General features: G+C 40.3%; 1 long non-coding RNA gene across 1 annotated transcript in view; it reads right to left on the bottom strand.

Annotated features, from left to right (window-relative positions):
- Positions 1–547: 547 nt before the first annotated feature.
- Positions 548–21,904, bottom strand: part of LOC149122475 (uncharacterized) — a 101,662-nt gene continuing 80,305 nt past the window's right edge. Inside the window, exon 3 of the long non-coding RNA XR_016219488.1 lies at positions 548–770. This is a non-coding gene — a long non-coding RNA (uncharacterized LOC149122475). The remainder of the gene's footprint in view (positions 771–21,904) is intronic.

Genomic DNA, 21,904 nt, shown 5'->3' with positions numbered 1-21,904 from the left:
CTGCACAGTCCCTCCACAGCATCAGACTTCTCAACCCCACCAGACACTGACGCCTATGTTGCCTCCAACTTCATTGCTAAGTCTCACTGACATGAAAGCTCTAGTGGGTTTTTTCATGGGTCTGTGTGAGAATCTCCCTGGACAGTGCAGCCAGGAGCAGGATCACTGGCCACAGAAGGTACAAACTTAGTTAATTTCCTTGTGTCCTGGCAGGTAACTCTCCGGACTGACTTCTCAAGTCTACACTGTCAATAGGATGCAAAAGTGTTAACACATTCTAACTGCTCTTCAATCATTTGATGTTGGTCTCCTTTTGAATTTTTGTTAATTTGAAGAGCGCAAGGAAATAAGTCATGATTGTTTTTCATTTCTTTAAATGCTATGAAGTTGAAGACTGTTTCATCAGATACTTGGTTTCCCCACTCCCTAAACTGCCTCTTTGTAGCATTTGTTGATGTTGCAATTCTGTCTTCTCTTTTTCCTGATTGACAGAAAATGTCAAAATAAAAGTTGTCAGTGGTGAGAAAGAACCTATATGAGCGAAGTGTACACCTAAAATGTATATTTATTCAAGCTTAAAGAGAGCAATTTTACTATGCCTCGTGGTAATCCTCTTAAAAGGAAGGCTTTTATATTTATGGAGAAGAAGTTGCATTTTAAAAGAGAAACTGCAAGTCAGAAAAAAGTTCTTGTTCTCAGTGCAGCATGTAAGCACTGGATATCAGTGCCAGTTTCCGATGAATGACCTCAGATCTTCACAAAGTGATTCACTGGAGGATAAAAGGGATTAAATTAGAAGATATTGTTTGCATTGGATACTTTAAGTTATATCATTTAACATTTTACTTTTAGGTTTACATTTGCCTTGAACCAAACATCCAATAATATTTTTTTCTGAATACTCAAAAACTGCATTTTATTTGGCATGCTCCAAGTCATTACCCACCCCCCCTCCAAACCCAAAAGACGAGACATTCACCAGCATGAGTCGCAACGGCAGAAAAATCAGTCTATCATAATCCTTTCTTTTTGTACATTTCCAACACTCTTCACAGGAAAAAATAGATTTTTAATAATTCCCTCTCTTTTATTTTCAAAATTTTGGAACAATGAAACTTCCTTTTAAGCAAGTAATTAAGCAGCTACATTCATTTACTTTCCTTTCGTCATAGCATCCACTGGACTCCTCTTCCTAATCACAATCCCTCTGAGATTTCTCATCACCCTTAAGATCAGAAGGAAATGTTTTCAGCTGGCCTACAATGCCCCATAGCCTCAAGTTTCCCAAATCATTCTTCTGTACATCACAGACCAGCACACCAGTGTACTGATTTCTCCTCCTCTCGCCTGCCCTTTCTCTCACTATCCATCATTTTTTATATCGCATCTTTTGCATTTTTGTTCAATTTGCTTCAAAACTGTCCTATCAGGAGTTCTCTGGATTATTACAAGACGATATATTCTTTCAATAATGTTACTGAGTATAGAATGCATCCTTCTCATTTTAAAACCTAGCTCACACCAAGACAGAGTACTCCCAGCATCCCACCTCGGCTATTTCTTCATTTTTTGTTATTCTGCTTGTGCCAGTATTTTGCTTTGTTTCCTGTATAAGTTGAGAATCAGTCTTTACCTGGACATTTTTCTTCATCTCAGATGTCAGAAATGATGTCCTAATTGCTTCCTCTCTTTTAGTGTGTTGGTGGCTTTTGATGTCATTTTTTAAAAAGAGTCATTTATTTATTTGAAGGGCAGAGTTACAGAAAAAGACACACACACACACACACACACACACATACACACTGGAGGGGGGGCTCCCATGTGGGTGCAGGGGCCCACCTGTTGCTTGCCCAGGTGCATTAGCAGGGAGCTGGATCAGAAGTGGAGCAGCCTTCAAATCATCATTCATATGGGCTGCTGGTGCTGCCGGCAGCAGCTTAACCCACTGTGAAATGGTGACAACCTCTCAAAGCCATTTTATTTAGAAAAACACCATGACACAATGAAAAGCATCCTCCATTTTGGGGCCGGCACTGTGGCTTAGTGGGTAAAAGCCGCCGACTGCAGTGCCGCCATCCCATATGGGGCCGGTTCGAGTCCTGGCTGCTCCATTTCTGATCCAGCTCTCTGCTATGGCCCGGGAGAGTGGTGGAAGATGGCCCAAGTCATTGGACCCCTGCACCCATGTGGGAGACCCAGAAGAAGCTCCTGGCTCCTGGCTTTGGATCTGTGCACCTCCAGCCATTGCGGCCATCTGGGGAGTGAACCAGCAGATGAAAGATGTCTCTCTCTACCTCTTTCTGTAACTCTTTCAAATAAATAAAAATAAATCTTTTTAAAAAAGATACACACACACACACACACACTACATACTATAGATGTTCAACGCTGATATAATGCAATTTACCCATATATGACTCCTGGAAATACATGGCACAAGGATGAAATCAAAAGAATTTCAAACCCAAATCACTAACATCCTAAAATACAGGGTGTGCGCACTCAGTGAGTCAGAGACAGGGATGACATTCAGTGTGTCCTTCAGGCTTTTAATTTGTTGTAAAAAGCATTTCCAAATGATGGACAAAATATGATACCTGTTTGAATATAAATGTGCAAGTTATCTTGCTTATAGACACTTTAAAGTATTTAAATGTATTGCTATTTGCTCATAATTAAAATGTCCATTTGTACTAGAGTCATTTATCTAAATGTAGATTGCAACTACTGAAGTTCAGAAAAGCATGTATAAACCTTAGGATTATTATCTCAGCATTCAGTCAAAGAAGACACTTGTTTGAAGGTGAAAAAAAAAGAACTTTACTCTGTCTTTCACTTAGTCTAAAATGTGCATGATGTGTCAATATATTTTTAGTCTGCCTTCCACTAACTGATCACAAGCCAAAGGAAGCACATTTGCACCTATCATCGCCGTCTTTCCAAATATATTTGGGAAGGCGCTAAACAACTCAGAACTTGCACAGAATTAACACAGGCACACAGACACTGCACATGAGTGTTGTTAATAAGATGGGCATCGCAAGCATTAGACCAAAATGTGAAATGCCTATGGATAAACTGTGACAGCAGGAAATCTACTTAACTTTTTTATGCCCCTCTTTCTCCACTTATTAAATTAATAACACTAACAATATCTTCAGATATTGTTTAAGTTATTTTTTAAGGAAGGCATTATAAAACTCTTAGGATACTGCTTGACAAGCTTAAAATGTTTTTACCTACAATTATTAGCTATTTTCGTTATTACATGAAAAAGATGACTTTGTTATATCAAGGACCTAAAAATTATAAATTAATATCCTCTTTAGACATGGAAGTCTATTTTTAAATTACTCTTAGTTCATTCTCCTAATGTATACCTAAGATCCAATTCTGTGTGCATCATAAAGAAGGATCACAAAATACCAGATGATGGCATTAAACAAGAAAGATTTTATTCAAGACTATTTCAGTAGGGGTTCCTGATAATTCCAACAGGGGAGAGAGATGGAACTCAACTCCATTGAGAGAAAAGAAGGAAAGCATGCAAGTGCTGGGACTATATAGTGGAAAGTACTACAGACTATCGGTAGGCAGACTGGTCATGCTCTGATGCCAGCTCTGTGTGCTAATATGGTGCTTATCAAAGTTGGGCTCCTGACCTCTCACGGAGGCAGGGGAAGGGATCCCTAACTTTCTTGGTTACATTTCAAAAAGATGGCTGTATGAGACCTTGAGAAAAACATTCTTGGGTTGTAAAACTGGCAAGAAGGTGGGAGAAGATTTATTTCTTAAAGGTGTGGGGAAAGCATTAACAATAAAAAGTTTTCTAAAGAAAATGTTCTACGAAAAGGAAGGTCAGGAACTCACAATCAAGAAGAAATTTAGTCAGGCTAAGGGAGACCTTATGTACTTCTTAATATGAAAACAAATTATCACCCCAAATACTACACTATTCAAAATATTATGTTTGCTTTTTAAAGTTACATTCAGGGTCCTGAATCAGGAGTGGGAATAATTAGTTATTGCTGTATTACTAGCCTCCCACAGCTCACTATTTAAAACAGTTTATTCTTTGTCGAATTCAGCTGACCTGGACTGGGCTACAACAGAGTTCTTCTGGGGATTAGGACCAGACTGAAGAGGCAGCTACGCAGGGAAACATCACCCACATTGCACTGATGGAGGTGTGAAGATGAACCCACCATAATACACAGTTCAAGCCTCTTCTTAGATCATGTCTTGTAATTCCCCTTCGAACAAAGCACATTATCTGGCTAACCTCAAAGATAAGGAGGCCAGAATCAAGGATGCCGAAGTCAAATATATTTGGATCACAGTGGAAGGGAATTCTTTCTACCTAGTCACCCAAAGTATTGTAAGAAGTTTCTTCCGATATCTCCCCATTTTGTCTGGCCAGATCCTTTCAGAGCACAGAGCTGTGATGGTTTCACATATCTCAAAATTAGCAATCCTGCTGACTCATTTTTTTTCTTTCATAAGTATTACTAGTTCATTAATATGTGACAAGCACTACTGTAGTTGCTGAGTGTACAATAGAGGGCAAAATCAGACATGATCTATGCCCTTATAGATATCAGAATTCAGTGTTCAAGCCAGAAACAGAGAATGAGATAAAAACCTGTTACTGTGAACAATACCATGATGAAATATTTGGTTCCATGATAACTAATACAAGAATTTAACCCAGTCAGATATTCAGAGATACAAAGTGAATCTTTCCTAAGTGTGTGATAATTTAGCCAAGATCTCAAGACATTAAAGTACATGGGAGAAGGGAAGAGCATTGCATGTACTTGGAAAACACAGATGCTGCAGACAGAAGAAAGCTCATGAAAAGGCCAAGCATGGCTCTGCACAGGAGCTGAAAGAAGTGCAAGTAAGGCTGGAAAACAGAAAGTGTGGGCAAGCGTAATGTTAGTGCCGACAATAATATCATGTCAGAGATTCATGCAGTTTTGCATTTCCTAATAGTTACAGTTAAGAAAGACACAAAAAGAATCAGGTGGAATTAATTTTAATATTTTATTTTATTTAATGTGGTATTTCTAAAGCATCATCTCAACATGCAGTCGATATGAAACTAGCTTTTTAAAGATTTTATTTATTTATTTGAGAGGTAGAGTTACACACAGTGAGAGGGAGAGACAGAGAGAGGGGTCTTCCTTCCGTTGGTCACTCCCCAAATGGCTGCAACAACTGGAGCAGGGCCTATCCAAAGTCCAGAAGCTTCCTCGGGGTCTCCCAATTGAGTTCAGGGGCCTAAGCACTTGGGCCACCTTCCACTGTTTTTCTAGGCCATAGTAGAGAGCTGGATAAGAAAAGGAGCAGCCAGGGCTAGAACCGGTACCCACATGGGATGCCAGTGCCGCAGGCAGAAGATTAACCTATCATTCCACAGTGCCGGCCCCAATATGAAACTATTAATCCTATGTCTTACGTGATTTATAAAAGTGTCTGAAGTTCCTTATGTAGTTTACACTTTGGGCATATCTCCATTTGGAGTAGTCCCACTTCATGTGATTTGTGGCCATCACATCAGACAGAACAGGTGAAACCAGGAAGATCAGGATTACAATTAATAGGAGAGTGACCTTTGTCCCAGGAACAGTACAGCACTCTGAATATTTTCAATGATGGTGTTTGTGGAGCGAGGGGATGTGGATCAAATGTCCAGAACTGTATTATGAGCAGATCACAAGCTATCATGGGGATATAGAAAACTAAACAGATTTGAGGATACATAGGTGGTAAAACTGAGCCATGAAAGGTTAGACAGGATTTAATACCAATGCCCCTTAATTTCCTAAACTATTTAACAAGAACCCTAAGAGATTGCCAGTCATGGAAGAGGATGAAAATTGGTTCAATTTGAGACATGCTGAGTTTGGATTACTTTAAAAACATTTAAAGAGATAAAATTAGTGGCTAGTTATACCCATTTGGAGATTAGAGAACACTGTGCTAAAGATATAATTTCAAGTCATTTCTCTGCGACTGGTGAAGCCATAGACATTCACAAAACAGCTAAGAAAAAAGTACAGAGCAAGACGTGAGGGAGTAAAGGTTGACTCTAAAAAGCATTTAAGTGTCTTGCATTGTTTTCTTAGCTTCCAACTGCTTAATTGGGAGCATTCTCCCAAAATGCATTCTCATTACCTCTCCTGGGATGGAGCACATAATGCTGAGATGCAGGAGAGGATGAAGGACGCCGTTCCCTTTCTTGATAGGGCAATGGAACAGCTAGCATATGGCTGCAACCCTCCACTTCTCAGAGTGATCACCTGTAACCAGTCTCAGACACAAAGGATAAATCTGGTAGCTAAATGTTTTCCACAGGGCACGTCAGGGAAAAGCAGCAAACAGAAAAGGATGGGAAATAACAGAATTAAGAAGAAAAACTGCAGCTTTTATGAAAAATAAACAATAAAATATTGATAGTATTAGAATGTGAATGGGAATGTTTATGCTTATAAATCTTTTTTCTCAAGGGTTTACTTGAAAGGCAGAGTTATAGAGGAGAGAGGAATAAACAGAGAGAGAGAGAAAGAGGGAGATCTTCCATCTGCTAGTTCACTCCCCAAATGACCTCAATGGCCAGGGCTGAGCCAAACAAAAGCTAGTGGGCTGGAACTGCACCTGGGTCTCCCACGTAGGTGGCAGGGGCCCACGTACTGGAGACATCTTCTGCTGCTTTCCAGGCACATTTTATGCCTATATCTTCTGACAAAGTACATCAAATGAGGCAAACTCGGGTGGTTTAATTTTCATAAAATTCCTTAATTGTGATTAATTCATTCTTTTAAAATTATGAACTTCAACATGTCCAAAATACAGGAATCTAGAGGAGGTGCTAATGGATAGGACTAATGTTCAGGCCATGATGCTTCATTTCCTTAACCTACAAGATTACATCTTCCCATGGTGTGCCTTGAAAGATCGGTCTCTAGGTAATATACATTTAATTCAACCTTGGCATTGTACCCAACCTTCACTTGGACCCTTTATTACAGCAATGAGTCTTGTTTACAGTTATTGCTAGACTTAGTTCAGATAAAAGTGAGAGAATGCCCAACCTAAGCCAGTTTATGAATAAAGGGACATTATGCACATAATCGGACAGTCTAGCCACACAGGTGTCCTTTCACAAAACCATCAGTGGCTTAACAGGCATGACCAGATCTTCTCTCACCTGTTTGCTTTCATTTGGGGAAGCTCTATTTGCATATCTGCTCTCTCTAAATGATTGGCAGATTATTGCTGAGAATTCGCGTGCCTTCAGTTTTATTCCCACTGGAAGGAGTTAAACCTTTTCTAAGAAATAAACAAAGAAGCACGGTAGGGTTGCTCATCGCCATGGAAGGAACAATGGCATTCTGAAATTTACAGAGGAAGTGTAAAGCCCTATTTCATGATCATTCTACAAATCCTGAAATCTTTCCTCTGTGCACCTGACAGTGCTATTCCTGGGGTGTTCCAATGACATGACCTTGGGACCTGAGCTATTTACATGCTAGAATTTGGTCTTTGGTTCCTTCAGCACAATATGCAGTAGAGGAATTAACATCTGATTGCTGTTAAGTCTAACAGGGTGATATACGTGAGGAATGGTCAAACTTTAATCCCAATATTACTGAGATTAGCAACTAATAATATTTATATTTTTCCCCAACTGTTCCAATCAGTTAGGATCAGTCATCCTTTTCTCACAATCCTCTCCCTTTACAAGGGCAAAACTTGCCAATTCTTATTATCTCATCATCGTCACACTCAGATTCTGTGTCATGGTTCAGTCAATTTGAAGTTAAACTCCTACTCAGTGCTACTTTAAATTGTGTGTGTTTGTGTGTGTGACAGAAATATCTTCTTTTTTTTAACTTTTATTTAATGAATATAAATTTCCAAAGTACAGCTTATGGATTACAATGGCTTCCCCCCCATAACGTCCCTCCCACCCGCAACCCTCCCCTTTCCCACTCCCTCTCCCCTTCCATTCACATGAGGATACATTTTAGATTCTCTTTATATACAGAAGATCAGTTTAGCATACATTAAGTAAAGATTTCAACAGTTTGCTCCCACACAGAAACATAAAGTGAAAAATAATAGATGATTTTTTAAATGATGATTAAATCAGATCAGACCTATTGTCATGTTTAATCCCAGTGAGAGTCAAGTTGGGAATTGATAATTTCTTCTTCTTCTTTTTTTTTTTTTTTTTTTTTTACAGAAGATCAGTTTAGTATATATTAAGTAAAGATTTCAACAGTTTGCACCCCCATAGAAACACAAAGTGAAATATACTGTTTGAGTACTCATTATAGCATTAAGTCTCAATGTACAGTACATTAAGGACAGAGATCCTACATGAGGAGTAAGTGCACAGTGACTCCTGTTGTTGACTTTACAAATTGACACTCCTGTCTATGGCATCAGTAATCTCCCTATGCACCAGTCATGAGTTTCCCAGGCTATGGAAGCCCCTTGAGTTCTCTGACTCTTATCTTGTTTAGACAAGGTCATAGTCAAAGTGGAGGTTCTCTCCTCCCTTCAGAGAAAGGTACCTCCTTCTTTGAAGACCTGTTCTTTCCACTGGGATCTCACTCACAGAGATCTTTCATTTAAGTGTTTTTTTGTTTGTTTTTTTTGTTTTTTTTTTTTTGCCAGAGTGTCTTGACTTTCCATGCCTGAAATACTCTCATGGGCTTTTCAGCCAGATCAGAATGCCTTTAGGGCTGATTCTGAGGCCAGAGTGCTGTTTAGGGCATCCGCCATTCTATGAGTCTGCTGAGTATCTCGCTTCCCATGTTGGATCACTCTCCCCTTTATTTATTCTATCGGTTAGTATTAGCAGGTACTAGACTTGTTTATGTGCTCCCTTTGACTCTTAGTCCTTTCATTGTGATCAATTGTGAACTGAAATTGATCACTTGGACTAGTGAGATGGCATTGGTACATGAAATATCTTCTTTTGATAAACACCCAATTTTTCTTTACTTGTTTCCCTTCTCTTTCCCTTCTCAGTTATGGGAGGAGGGTTCTGACATGGCTCTGCATGGTAGGAAAGAGGGGGTCTTGAGGTCTTTAATTTGAGTGTCTTTTGAAATCTCAATAGCCCCTGTTAAATTGGTTCTTGGTCTCATCTCAATGACAGCCAATGGATCGTGGTCCTGACATAACGCCCGTTTAGGCACGAGTGGAGTTCGTGATGCCTGGCATTTGCCTTTAGTCACATAGCCAACCAAACTTTCAGCCTCTTTGTCCTGACCCCAGCACCTCTGTAGCTGCTCAGGTATGCATGGGAGAATTCTGTGCACCCTTTCTAACCTATGAATATCATGGGAAGGCAGGAAAACCATCTCAGTCTCAGGTACCTCAGAGCCATGGCTCTGTTACCAAACTCAAGTGGCTAGTGGCCACAAGTGTGGGATCCTCCCAGAGTGTTATACAGAGAGCAGTCATAATCACTTTCTTTTCAATTTTCCCTCATGCTAATGAATATCCTGACCACCCAGCCCACATCCAAAGGGCGTGGAGGTGTGTCATGTACGTCACTTTGTCTTCATCCTGCTTTGTTTTAACTCAGTTATTTCACCTATTGCCTGAAAGCACTTGACTGGAAAGCAATGAGCTCTCCATATATTATTTCTTCTTAGCAATAATTCCTTTCATATAATATCTGCCTTGGTCCTAGATCATGTTCAGTCTTAAAGGTGGTAGGGTCAAGTTTTCCATACTTGAATTTTAACATCATTTACATAAAACCATACCATATCAACAACTGCTTTATTCTTCATCTTAACCATGTCAGATATTACAGATATGTATGTTCATGCATAGCTTTTTAATAATAATGATTTTATGATTGGTTTGAAGAACTCTATATGCATAGATTTCAAAGTTTTCTGGTTCAAAATAAACTTATTTTTAAATTTCATTTTCCATGCATTTTTAATGTCTCTGTGTGTAGCTTATTTAATACTCTTTCAATTGGAACTTTACTATTTTAATTTTATAAATGAGAAGCAGAGAATGCAAGAAGCTTGTCAAGTTCTCCCATACATGACATAAAGTTGAAATTCTGAAACTCCTCCCAAAGACATAAATTTGAAAGCTGTTATCTCTACACTTTAAAATGCAGACTCTTCCCAGGCAAATGCACACTTAATCTTTTCAACGCCTCTTTTTGTTTTTGGAAGATTATTTTTTTAGAAATTTTAACAAGATTTAATAGTTTTTTGGATTAAGTAGTAGGAAAAAAACTTCATCCTTATCTGAGATTCCTCCCATAGTGGAGGGCATTTTAAGTTTATTTTACTTATTTGAAAGACAGAATGACAGAGAAAGAAAGCCAGAGACAGAAAGAGGTCTTCCATTCGTTGGCTCACTCCCTAAAAGATCACAGTGGGCAGGGCTAGAGCAGGCCAAAGCCAGGAGTCTGGAACTATACCCACATGAGCGGCGGGGACCCAAGCACTTGTACCATCATATTCTGCTTCCCAGGTGCATTAGCAGGGAGCTCAGGGGGAAGATGAGCAACTGGGGCATGAACTGGTTGTCCAATATGGGATGACGGCATCAGACAGTGGCTTAACTCAGCATACCACAATGTGGCTCCCCAATACATGCTGGAAGAATAATTTAAAGAAAGAAATGAGATCTGACTCCAGGAACAGAGAAGTGGTTACGTTGAAACTTCAACTGTCTTATGGACTTCAGTAGGCAAATGTCTCTGAAATTGGCTGTCAATGTTAGAAAAGTTTGGGAGCCTAATGTGAACCTGTCGCATATAACTGGGAAATATATTCTCCCAGTAGTGTGCAGAAATCTGAACAGACTATCACACATCTGCACGCTTCTCCCACTAAAACCACTGCTTTCATAATCAATGGAATTCTCAAACAACATTCATGATATCCCAAACTGTGTTTTTTGTTTAACTATTTTTATATTTGAACACATTTATTTTGAAGACAAAATAAATATTACTCCTGCAAAGGGAAAGTTTGTAGCATTTACAATAAATAGGAGAAAATTATCCATATGAATATACTGAAAAGTAAGTAATGCGATTACAGTTCAATAGCTTAAAAATAAAAAAAAAAAATGAGGGGATAACATAGTGGCATAGCAGGTTATCTTATATCAGCACAGGTTCATGTCCTGGCTGCTCCACTTCTTATCCAGCTCCCTGCTAATGTGCCTAGGAAAGCAGCTGAACATAGCCCAAGTACGTGTGCCCCTGCGCCCTTGTGGGAGATCCAGATGAAGCTCCTGGCCCATCTCTGGCCATTGCATTCATTTAGGAAGTGAACCACCAGATGGAAGATATGGCTCTCTCTCCTTCCCTGCCCACCCCCGTCTCCTTCCGTCTCTGTAATTCTTTCAAATAAATAAACATTTAAAAGTGAAATTTAAGCAATAAGCAATCAACCTATTAACAAAGTTTTTATACTAAGATGAATACAGCTGATTATCATCAGCAACAGATTTAAATTTGTTTGGCTATTCTTAGTTTTATCAAAGAGAAGATCTATATTTATATAACTAGGATTATTTAATTTTAAAATGTTTATCAAAATCAGCAGTCTAAATTAGAGGAATGACTAGATTTACCCAAAATTTAATCGTTCAGTGCTCTTTTCTCATTCTCATTCTGACCCCTCTGAAATCGAGACGGCTGCCTGAGCACCTGTTAAAATGCCCTGAGCCATGATAATGAGAGATCCTCAGTGCTCCTAACGGGCATGCCTTTCACTGGCCAGGCCCTGCAAACATCACAAGATGCCACCTGCTCAGTGCACCTAGCTAGCTGCTCACTAAATTCCATTACTGCATGAACCAAGATAAAATTTGGAGGACATATTCTTGGTTAAACAAGAAACACAGCAACTGGCTCTGGGGTGCAGGGTGTTAGGCCACCATGCGCAATGTCAGCTTCCCCAATTGAAGCACTGGTTGGAATCCTGGCTGCTCTGCTTCTGATTCACGTTCCTGCTAATATGCCTTGGATGGCAAAAGATGATGGCTCAATTATTTGGGCCCCTGCCAACCCTGTGGGAGACACAGATAGAGGTGTGGGCTCCTGGCTTTAGCATGGCCAAGCTCTGGCTTTGTGGATACTGGGGGAATGAATCAACACATGAAAGATACCCGTCTCTCCTCTCTCTCTTTCTCATCCTTTCTCTCTCTCATTCTACCTTTCAAATGGATAAGTAAATAAACAAGTATTTGTAAAACAAAACAAAAAAAAAAAAACACAAGAAACAGAGCCCTGATTTGGCCTTCGATGTGTGTTGTGAGAACACCTGAGTCTGGGGGTCACCCAGGACGCTTGACCTATTCTGTCACAGTAGAGACTCATTACGTGGGCTCCTAACATCTGCCTGTCCTCATAGGGCCAGCACTACAATCTGCACTGTGGCAAGATCAGAAGACATTAGCCTTGGGTTCTCAAGTGCAGCCATGCGCAGAGAGAAGCCCGGGGACACTGCACTTCCCTCGTCATCTGCCAACTGCTTCCTACCCTGAGAGCAAAGGCAGTGTCCTGGGGAAGAGAACGCATTCCAATGTGCGCTTTGATTTCCTTCTCCCACAGCACACAGTTGGTGAGGGTTCTAAAGAGACAGAAGGATGCACCTGACCTCAGCTTGTGCACGAGAAGGGAAGCAGCCCCTGCATGTCTTTCTCTTCAACCCCTAGACAAAGAGGGAAAGAAATTGCCTAACATTTACTCAAAAACTGTAGCCCTGGTCTTTGCTGTTGCCTCTCCAGTTCTGCAATACAACCTCCCTATGAAGGCAGTGGTCTCTACCCTGCATGCCATGGAAGCTGCCACTTCTTATTTGAGTAGCTAGTGCACTCCCCAGGCCAAATCAGTTCCACATGCAGTGGCTGTGGGTTTTCTGGGAATTCTCTCTCATTCATTCATCAATGATTCTTTCATAGTTCCCACCACTCCACGACAACAGAAAACCTTAATGAATGATTTCCATGCCTCCCCAAATTACAGAATTATTAAAATGGAATATTTACCATATCACACAAACTTATTCTATCAGTGCTCTACATCTTAACTAAATCTCATCGACCAAGATTGCATACTTCTGAACTATTTGTGTTTTTCTTTCAGAGATGAGTGTATTTTTGTATGCAGGAAGGGAACAAGTGTGTTTGTGGAGCTGTGTGTTTATGTAACTAAATTAGTTCCACCTGAATTAGGAAGAATGTTTCCTCTCCACCTCACAGTCATGGGTTATAAATGCTGGGAGGAACCACACCTGACATAACAAAACCCACTCTGGAATGTTCTTCTGGTCATGCAGGGCTACACCTCACTGTGAATAATCCTTCTGTAGCCAGGTTTCTATCTCACAACCTCCCACATCCTTCTTCCTTCTCCCCCCAGCTCCCACCATACCAGAGAATAAGGTAAACAGGCATTCTGACCTTGGAATGCATCCATCTGGTCACTAGAATGAAGGGACTATATCTAGCACAAGGCTACCCAATGCTCTGCTGACTCTTCATCGAGAAAGTTATACCCAGCAAAGGGGGGATATTCCTGGAGGTCAACACAGGTCAGTGTAAGGAAAACAGACATGAGTGGAGGATACTTCATGTGAAAGTGTGCTGTCCAGTACTCAAGCACTATTCCATACTTTACAAGCTCAAAAGACAAAAGCGGTGCTGGACGATGAGGATAGCTGTTGGAATGGCAAGGCGGAATTCCATAGTAGTTCTGATAGTCAATTTGGTGGGCTGAAGATCCTCTAAAGTGGCTTTGGCTGCTGTTTTTTTTTTTTTTTAATTTTCAGAGACAACTCACAATCTAGACTGTATCCTGGGACAAATGTGTCAACTCTGAGACTTTATTAACCACTGTTCCCTGTGTCTAAGTTGGTGTATTGTTTTGGTCATTACATCTTTGTATACAAAGGGCCACGTCTGAGTGTACTACAGTCAGTTGTACATGGGGCTCCAGGTAGTAGGCTGGAAGGCATGCAAGACTGTCAGGCATTTTAGTGGTTGCCTGAATTCTTAGAAGTCAGAGAGATTCAAGATTGTGTATTAGGAGAAATGAGTAGCAAGTAAACTATTGATCCATAATTTAATGAACTTTTGATTCACTGTTTAGGATATATTTATTTCTACCAGATTTCAGTGAGAAATTAACCCAATATATCACATAAATTATGACTATAATTGTATAGATACATATTATTTACTAATTACAAATTTAATATATGTAGAGCAATACAAATGTAATATGGATAATCAATTTTCAGTTTATTTGGTTAGTACAATAACTACTAAATTTTTGAGACAGCAATAGAACACACTGTTCCACTAGGGATTTTATTTTTCTTATCTTTCAGTTGCTAGAATTTAAATGAGAAGCAAGTGAAATGTGAATAAATTCCTTAATAAATTTTTTCATTGAGCATATAAAATACTGAATTTACCTGTGTAAAATAACAGTAAGTGAACATTTTATAAAGATCTTTATGAAGTCTCACTATTTTACTAGTATATGCATCAAGGTTCTACGTAGCCAAAAACAACCCATGTTTCCCAGCATGATCCACCCCTACCCATCTACAATTGTAGGATTTCCTGAACCACATAATCTGGTCACCTAACCACTCTTCCCTAATAGGACTTTTGTGTCATAAGCATCAAAACAAATCTAGACTATGAGACCAAGAATGCAAGATCAAATCAACCTGGCAACTGAATTCTAAAATACCAAAGAAACTTGGCAACTGGATTCTAAAATCCCAAAGCAACCTGGCAACTGGATTCTAACAGATGGAAGTAGCATCTGGAACTAGAATAGGATCTTGATCAGAGGAGAGGAAAGATACACAAACTCTTTCCTCCATGGCACGACTGGGTAGGAAGAAACAGGCTCCAAGAAGCCAGGGAAGAAAAAGATTAATCTTTATATATTTGCAGATGTGAAGAATAGACTGGGTTGAATGTTCGGAATTCTTGGAGCCCAGACATGTGAAACGTCTGCACTTGTTGCTCAGTTCTTCCCTCAGACTGCCCTAGTGCTGTGAACAGAAGACGGGAGACAAGACAGAAGAGCTGAGAAACAGGGCATTTCCAACATAACATGGATCCTTCTTGCATGTCACCCAAAACCATAAGTCACGGGGTACATGCAGGAAAACCCACAGCCTGTTGTCCCAAAGCATAAGCCATTGCCACTGTGCCTTGTGGAGGAAGTAGGACACTAGGGTAGGGAGGAGGGCACAAAGAAAGCACCACTGCTGTTCCAGGAAAGATAAAACCAAAGTCATCTGCCTCACACAGGGAGGAAGAATCTGCAAAGGCATAGCTGCTCCAAAGGACACTCTTCAGGAATACAACGAACACTGCAATTCAATAGGAAACATCTTCACACAATTAAAATAAGGCTCAAAGTGTCTGAACAGATGCTTCATCAGAGATACATGAATAACAAATAAGACATGACGAAATGTTCTTCATTATTAATTTTTTTCAAAAACAAAGTGGAAGCAGGTGTTGTTAAGTGGGTTAATCCCCAACTTGAGATGTCTGCATCCCACATCAGAGAGCCTGGATTGAGTCCCAGCTGCTCTATACTTGAGATGCTGCTTCCTGCTAATGTGCCTGGGAGGCAGTAGAAGATGGCCCAGGCACTTAAGTTCCTGCCACTCATGTGGGAGATCCAGGTGGAGTCACTGGCCCATTGCTTTGGCCTTCACCAGGCTGCCTGTTGTTGGCATTTGGAAAGTGACACAGCAGGTAAGAAACCTTTCTTTCTGTTTCTCCCTGTCACTCTACCTTTTAAATAAATAAATATTTTAAAAATTCAATAACATCACTCAATATCTCTTAAAATGAGTATTTAAAATAAACAACAGAAATATTAAAGATTATCATTTGAGCAAGTAGGGTATTCATGCATTACTGATAAGAATTTAAAATGGCACAAACAGCTTGAAACTGTTTGCAGTTTCTTATAAATTTAAACACATTCATACCATGGAATGTGCAATCCCACTCCTACAGATTTGTCACAAACCTTTTAATCCATTTATAAGATCATGGAAAAAATAAAATTATGGTGACAGGAGACAGTCTGACTGCAACAAGGGTACAAGTGAAGGTTTTGGAGTATGTGACTCATTCTGTCTTTTGAACCTGGTGGACACCACACTGTGCACATTTGTCTGGTTTAGCTGAACTGTACACTTGAAGGGTGAAAACTGTACGCATTTCACACCTCAGTAAAGCAGCTGAAAATGTATAGATGTCTCAGCTAACCTGGTGTGGCTGAAGAACGGAGCTTGAGGGTGGGAATATGAGATAAAACTTGAGAAGGAGACCAGATGACAGGGAATACAGGGCCTCTTACGTCACATTACTTGGGCTTTTATTTATAGTAATGAAGTTATACGTAAGCAAAGAGGAATTGTGTAATAACCTAAATTTTAGCACACTCAGGTTGAAGGATGGGGACCACAGACAGTGGGGTCCGTGTGATTAAGTGTCTGATTCCTTTGTGACGTTTGATCTCTGAGAACTTTAGAGTTCCGTTCTGTCATCTGCCCGTTTTCCCTCATAGCTGGGCAAGCTAATAAGGAAGCCCACATTCATTCCCCTGGGGCCAGCAAGAAGTCCAAACCAAGCAAGCAAGTCTGGACCCTTCATGGGAACCCTTGCTCAGCGACTCACCCTAAGAACAACATAACCCAGTGTAACTACTCACCCTAAGAACAATATAACCCAGTGTAACTACTCACCCTAAGAACAAGATAGCCCAGTGTAACTACTCACCCTAAGAACAATATAACCCAGTGTAACTACTCACCCTAAGAACAAGATAGCCCAGTGTAACTACTCACCCTAAGAACAATATAACCCAGTGTAACTCCTTTCCCACGTCCACACCTACTTGAAAATCCATTCCGCTCTCCTTAAAAGGCCTCATTCTGTGACTTGTAGCCCTTCCCATACCCTCTTGGTGCATTTGGGATGTTATCAATAATCAACATTCAAACTGAATACCGAAGGGGAAATTTATTCACCTCTCCGTGAGGTGCCCACAACAATGGGATCCAACACAGTTGCTTTCCATGTGACTGAGTATGGTGAAGGAGGGCTGGGTGAGCAGCACCAGAGCCCAGAGATGTTAAACATGTAGAACAGAGAGATGCCCATGACGGGTGAGACAGCACACCTTGGGTGGAGATACCCAAGTGGATCATGGTTTTATTTCCTGATATAAGGAGCCAAGAAGAGGAACATGACACTATTTATTTCAGTGTTGGACATTTTGAGTACACAACACTTTTACTGTGTGTGTATACACACACATGTGTGCTTAGCATTATATGTGTGTGTGTGCTTAGTATTATTATATATGTGTGTGCTTAGCATTATTATGTGTGTGTTTGTGTGTGTGTGCGCGCTTGGCAATTAATGTCTGAACTGTAGTCTCAGGGTCCTACCCATATCTCAAATTCTGCCTCTATTTCTGGCAGTCCTGTTCTCTATCACATCCCTCTCACATCCTGGCCTGGTTCCAGCCCCTCAAGGCCTTTCCCATGTTATCCCTTGGCAATGCTTCTTCCCAAGCTTTTGTTTCTCAAACAACCGCCAAAGGAACCTTCTCATCCAAACCCTCTATTTCCTCTTTCTTCATCTTTTATTTGTCTTAAAATATTTATCACAATTTCAAATTGCTTTGTCTATTTATTTATTTATTTATTTATTTTGACAGGCAGAGTGGACAGTGAGAGAGAGAGACAGAGAGAAAGGTCTTCCTTTGCCGTTGGTTCACCCTCCAATGGCCACTGTGGCTGGCGCACAGCGCTGATCCGAAGGCAGGAGCCAGGTGCTTCTCCTGGTCTCCCATGGGGTGCAGGGCCCAAGGACCTGGGCCATCCTCCACTGCACTCCCAGGCCACAGCAGAGAGCTGGCCTGGAAGAGGGGCAACCGGGACAGAATCTGGCGCCCCGACCGGGACTAGAACCTGGTGTGCCGGCGCCGCTAGGCGGAGGATTAGCCTAGTGAGCCGCAGCGCTGGCCCAAATTGCTTTGTCTTAAATAAGTGTCACAAGTTTAGACACTATCTAGTTTTAATAATGTTGTATTCCCAGTGTGTACAAAATGTTTAAGCATAACTGTTATGCTTTTAATATTTTCACTGAATTAAGGTGAAGATGTCACATAGCATCCAGCCTGTACCGAGTATAATAAATATTTTTAAATCTCATTTGATTTTTAGAAACATAAAGTGAAGTGAGTATTGTTTCTTTTAGAATAGGAGTTGTTTCCTTTAGGACCATTTTGATATACAAAACGATTTAGACATCACAGTTATATACAGAAACTAACAATTTCACTGTGTTTTCATTGATGGTGATATCTGGTCTTGCTGATATTCACATGCATTTTTTAAATCAACATCAAGTCTCTCTAAATTTCAATCCAAATCTTTGGGCCATAAATCTCAGCCCAGGGCTACAAACGAACTTCTAAAAATCAGCCACTTGCAACATTCTGAGACAAAAACTGGCTTAGGAAGATTCATTCACACATCTGACCAGAAAACAAAGACCAATTTGTTCTGCTAAAAGCAATCAGTTTGGCCATAAAATGATCTTTTCTTATTTTTTTTTACTTCTTTATGCCAATAGATCATTGTCTGATATTTCAAAATATGCTACTTTTCAAATAATAAAAATAATTATTTTGTAATGTCTTCTAAAATTTTCTTCTTTTTTTCCTGGCACACTAATCTAATTAGAACATTCTAAGTAGAGTAAGAAACTTTATTAAACATGTTCAAACTTCTCCCTGAGCCAGCAGAACCGTGAGCCAAGGGACTTTCACATGACATTCAAGTAGTTAAAGCCAAAGGCTTAGGAAGATGACACAGTCACCCTTCAATGTGTATATCCCTGCCCCACGCTAATCCTACTTGGAAAAAGCATAGAACTGCCTATTTGGATCATAACTTTCTTAAACTATTTAGTATTTTCTTACAGACAATTAGTCCTTAATAACCATAACTTCCATACATTCTATTTTAATAGGTGGAATATAACTTTAGAGTTGAAATTTAAAGAGAAATATATCTATAATAGCTAAGACACAGGGTTGCAGTACCATCCCATATTCCATAAACGATTGTACTTTTATGTTTGGCAAGTATTATGGTGGGAAAGATCATGGAAACCATAGAAACGATGACGCTAAGATTCCAGTGGCTCCTAGAGGGTTAAGAAGTGCTAAGTGACACCAGATCCTCCTCTTATTTCAGAGTGCTTGGTTTGTCTGCAGGCAGCCCACCAGGCTGTGGTCTTCTAAGGCTGTTTATGTTGGAGGAATCAGTCTGGAGGCCCAAAGGATACTTCTTCAATGCCATTACTCCATTCAACTAACGACATCTTTTCCCACTAATGAGCTATTCCCACTTACCTTAATTCTGACATAATTCATCACACCTGATACATAATAAGTCCCATGCTTAACAGTCTTTGAACACGTGTTCCCTCCATTCAAAGAAATCACACAGAAGTAACTGCAAACCCTCCAGAAAAGCAAAAGGTTAACAAAATCAGAAAGGGTATGTCCAAAAAACTTAGAAGGAGCCGGCGCCGTGGCTCAATAGGCTAATCCTCCACCTTGCGGCGCCGGCACACCGGGTTCTAGTCCCGGTTGGGGCGCCGGATTCTGTCCCGGTTGCCCCTCTTCCAGGCCAGCTCTCTGCTATGGCCAGGGAGTGCAGTGGAGGATGGCCCAGGTGCTTGGGCCCTGCACCCCATGGGAGACCAGGAAAAGCACCTGGCTCCTGGCTCCTGCCAGGATCAGCGCGGTGCGCCGGCTGCAGCGGCGGCCATTGGAGAGTGAACCAACGGCAAAAGGAAGACCTTTCTCTCTCTGTCTCTCTCTCTCACTGTCCACTCTGCCTGTCAAAAAAAAAAAAAAAAAAACTTAGAAGGTGCGAAAAACATATAGGTGGATAGTAGTGAATTTTTTTTAAGATTTACTGTATTTATTTGAAAGAAAAAGTTACAGAGAGAGGTAGAGACAGAGAGAGAGGTCTTCCATCTGCTGGTTCACTCCCTAGATGGCTGCAATGGCCAGAGATATGCCAATCTGAAGCCAGGAGCCAGGAGCTTCTTCCAGGTTTCCCTTGTGGGTGCAGGGGCCCAAGGACTTGGACCATCTTCTGCTGCTTTCCCAGGCCATAGCAGAGAGCTGAATCAGAAGAGCAGCAGCTGGGACTAGAACTGGCGCCCATGTGTGATGCTGACGCTTCAGGCCAGGGCTTTAACTCACTGCACCACAATGCCAGCCGCAGCAGTGAATTATTTAACTAGCATTTATCTCCAACAAATATAATTGGGTCTAAGAGTCCATAGGGATTTATGATGCATTCATTAAAAGTATAAAGCAGAAGTCCAGGCAGCAGCTCACATTCTGTCAGAAGGTATCAATATGCCTGGAATTTTTCTTAAAATGCCTCAAAGAGTCAAGATTTTAACTATATTATTACTTCCTTCCTTGCTATCTCTTCAAATTTTAAAAGTATGTACAAGTATTATAGGGAGAAATAAAGATTAATAAAATACTGCTTATTCAGAAAGAATTTTTTGTTCAATTTTATTTTTCATCTTAATTCTCTTTCTTGTCATCTTCCTCTGACAGCTAACAACATGAGTGAAGATCTTTAAAATATAATGTACTTCAGGTGCTTATGTTCTTATACGTTTTTGTGGTTCTCATACTCTGATTGTTAAGCTCCTTGGGTCTCAATGTTGTCTGTAAGAGGCTGATTGGGTGGGATGCTCTTCCCACTGGCTCTGGGGTGAACGCACGACCATTATTCCCTTCTACATAGCTATTTACTGCCTTGTGAACTATTTCATTGCCACTCACAAAGTGTCTCCATTTTTCCCTTCCTCAACCCCCAAAGCCTTCATGTTGATGCTTCCAGAAACATCCTTCCTCATCTCAGAATGGGTGGCCTCCTCTGTCATCTCTTGAGTAGTGAGGCACTCGTGAAAGAACGGGTAATGATGCCCAGTGCGCAAATGCGTTACCTTTCATCACCAAAACCATCCAGTTAGAAGGGTGAAGGGTTCCGCCGAATGAATTAAATATACATTTAATTGTTTTTAGAAATCAGTGAACCAAATGGGAGATAATGTGTTGTCAGTATGCATGGGATGAGAGAGAAGACATGAACGTGGCGCAGGAGCACTTAATCATGACAACATTCATAGTGTTCTGCCCCCCGTTCATCTTGCTGGGTATAAACATTTCTCTCAGTTTTGTTTTCTTGTTTGTCAACATAACTAACAGAGTAAGCAATGACACACATCATTATCCTGTGTCCAAGGTGTCACGGTGTGAACCAGTTAATACTGTTTTGTTTTTTTATGTTTGATCATTTTTCCTCCCTCAAGAATCAATCTAGTTGTATCATATTTCAATAATACACAAAGGTCTCTACATAACAAAACAGCCAACACAGCTACAGTAAGATCTTTGAAATTCCTCTCATCTTAATGATAGAGATTTAATTTCTATAGTATAATGTAAACTCTTACATTGAGCTCTTTAAAACTGAGATAATATGTCAAAAATTTTGCAATAGACCATCAACTTCCATGTCAATGTTCTGAAATAGCCATCTGATTGCTCAATCCACCCTGATTTCGTAACTTCATTAAACCTCCCGTTTCAACTATGTGATACATTACCATATATAAACATGGTTTCTGTGTTATATATATTGTTTCCACAAGTCACTGGAAGAATATTAAGCTCACATTAATAAGAACAAATTTAGTGTCAATGTCTGAATGCTTTCTTATAATTTTTTAACCAGAC

Source organism: Oryctolagus cuniculus, chromosome 13, assembly GCF_051225735.1.
Source record: "Oryctolagus cuniculus isolate XC-2025 breed Fujian yellow rabbit chromosome 13, ASM5122573v1, whole genome shotgun sequence".
Classification (NCBI taxonomy): domain Eukaryota; kingdom Metazoa; phylum Chordata; class Mammalia; order Lagomorpha; family Leporidae; genus Oryctolagus; species Oryctolagus cuniculus.
The sequence above is the reverse complement of the archived record's forward strand: the minus strand, read 5'-3'. Positions and strand labels throughout refer to the sequence as shown.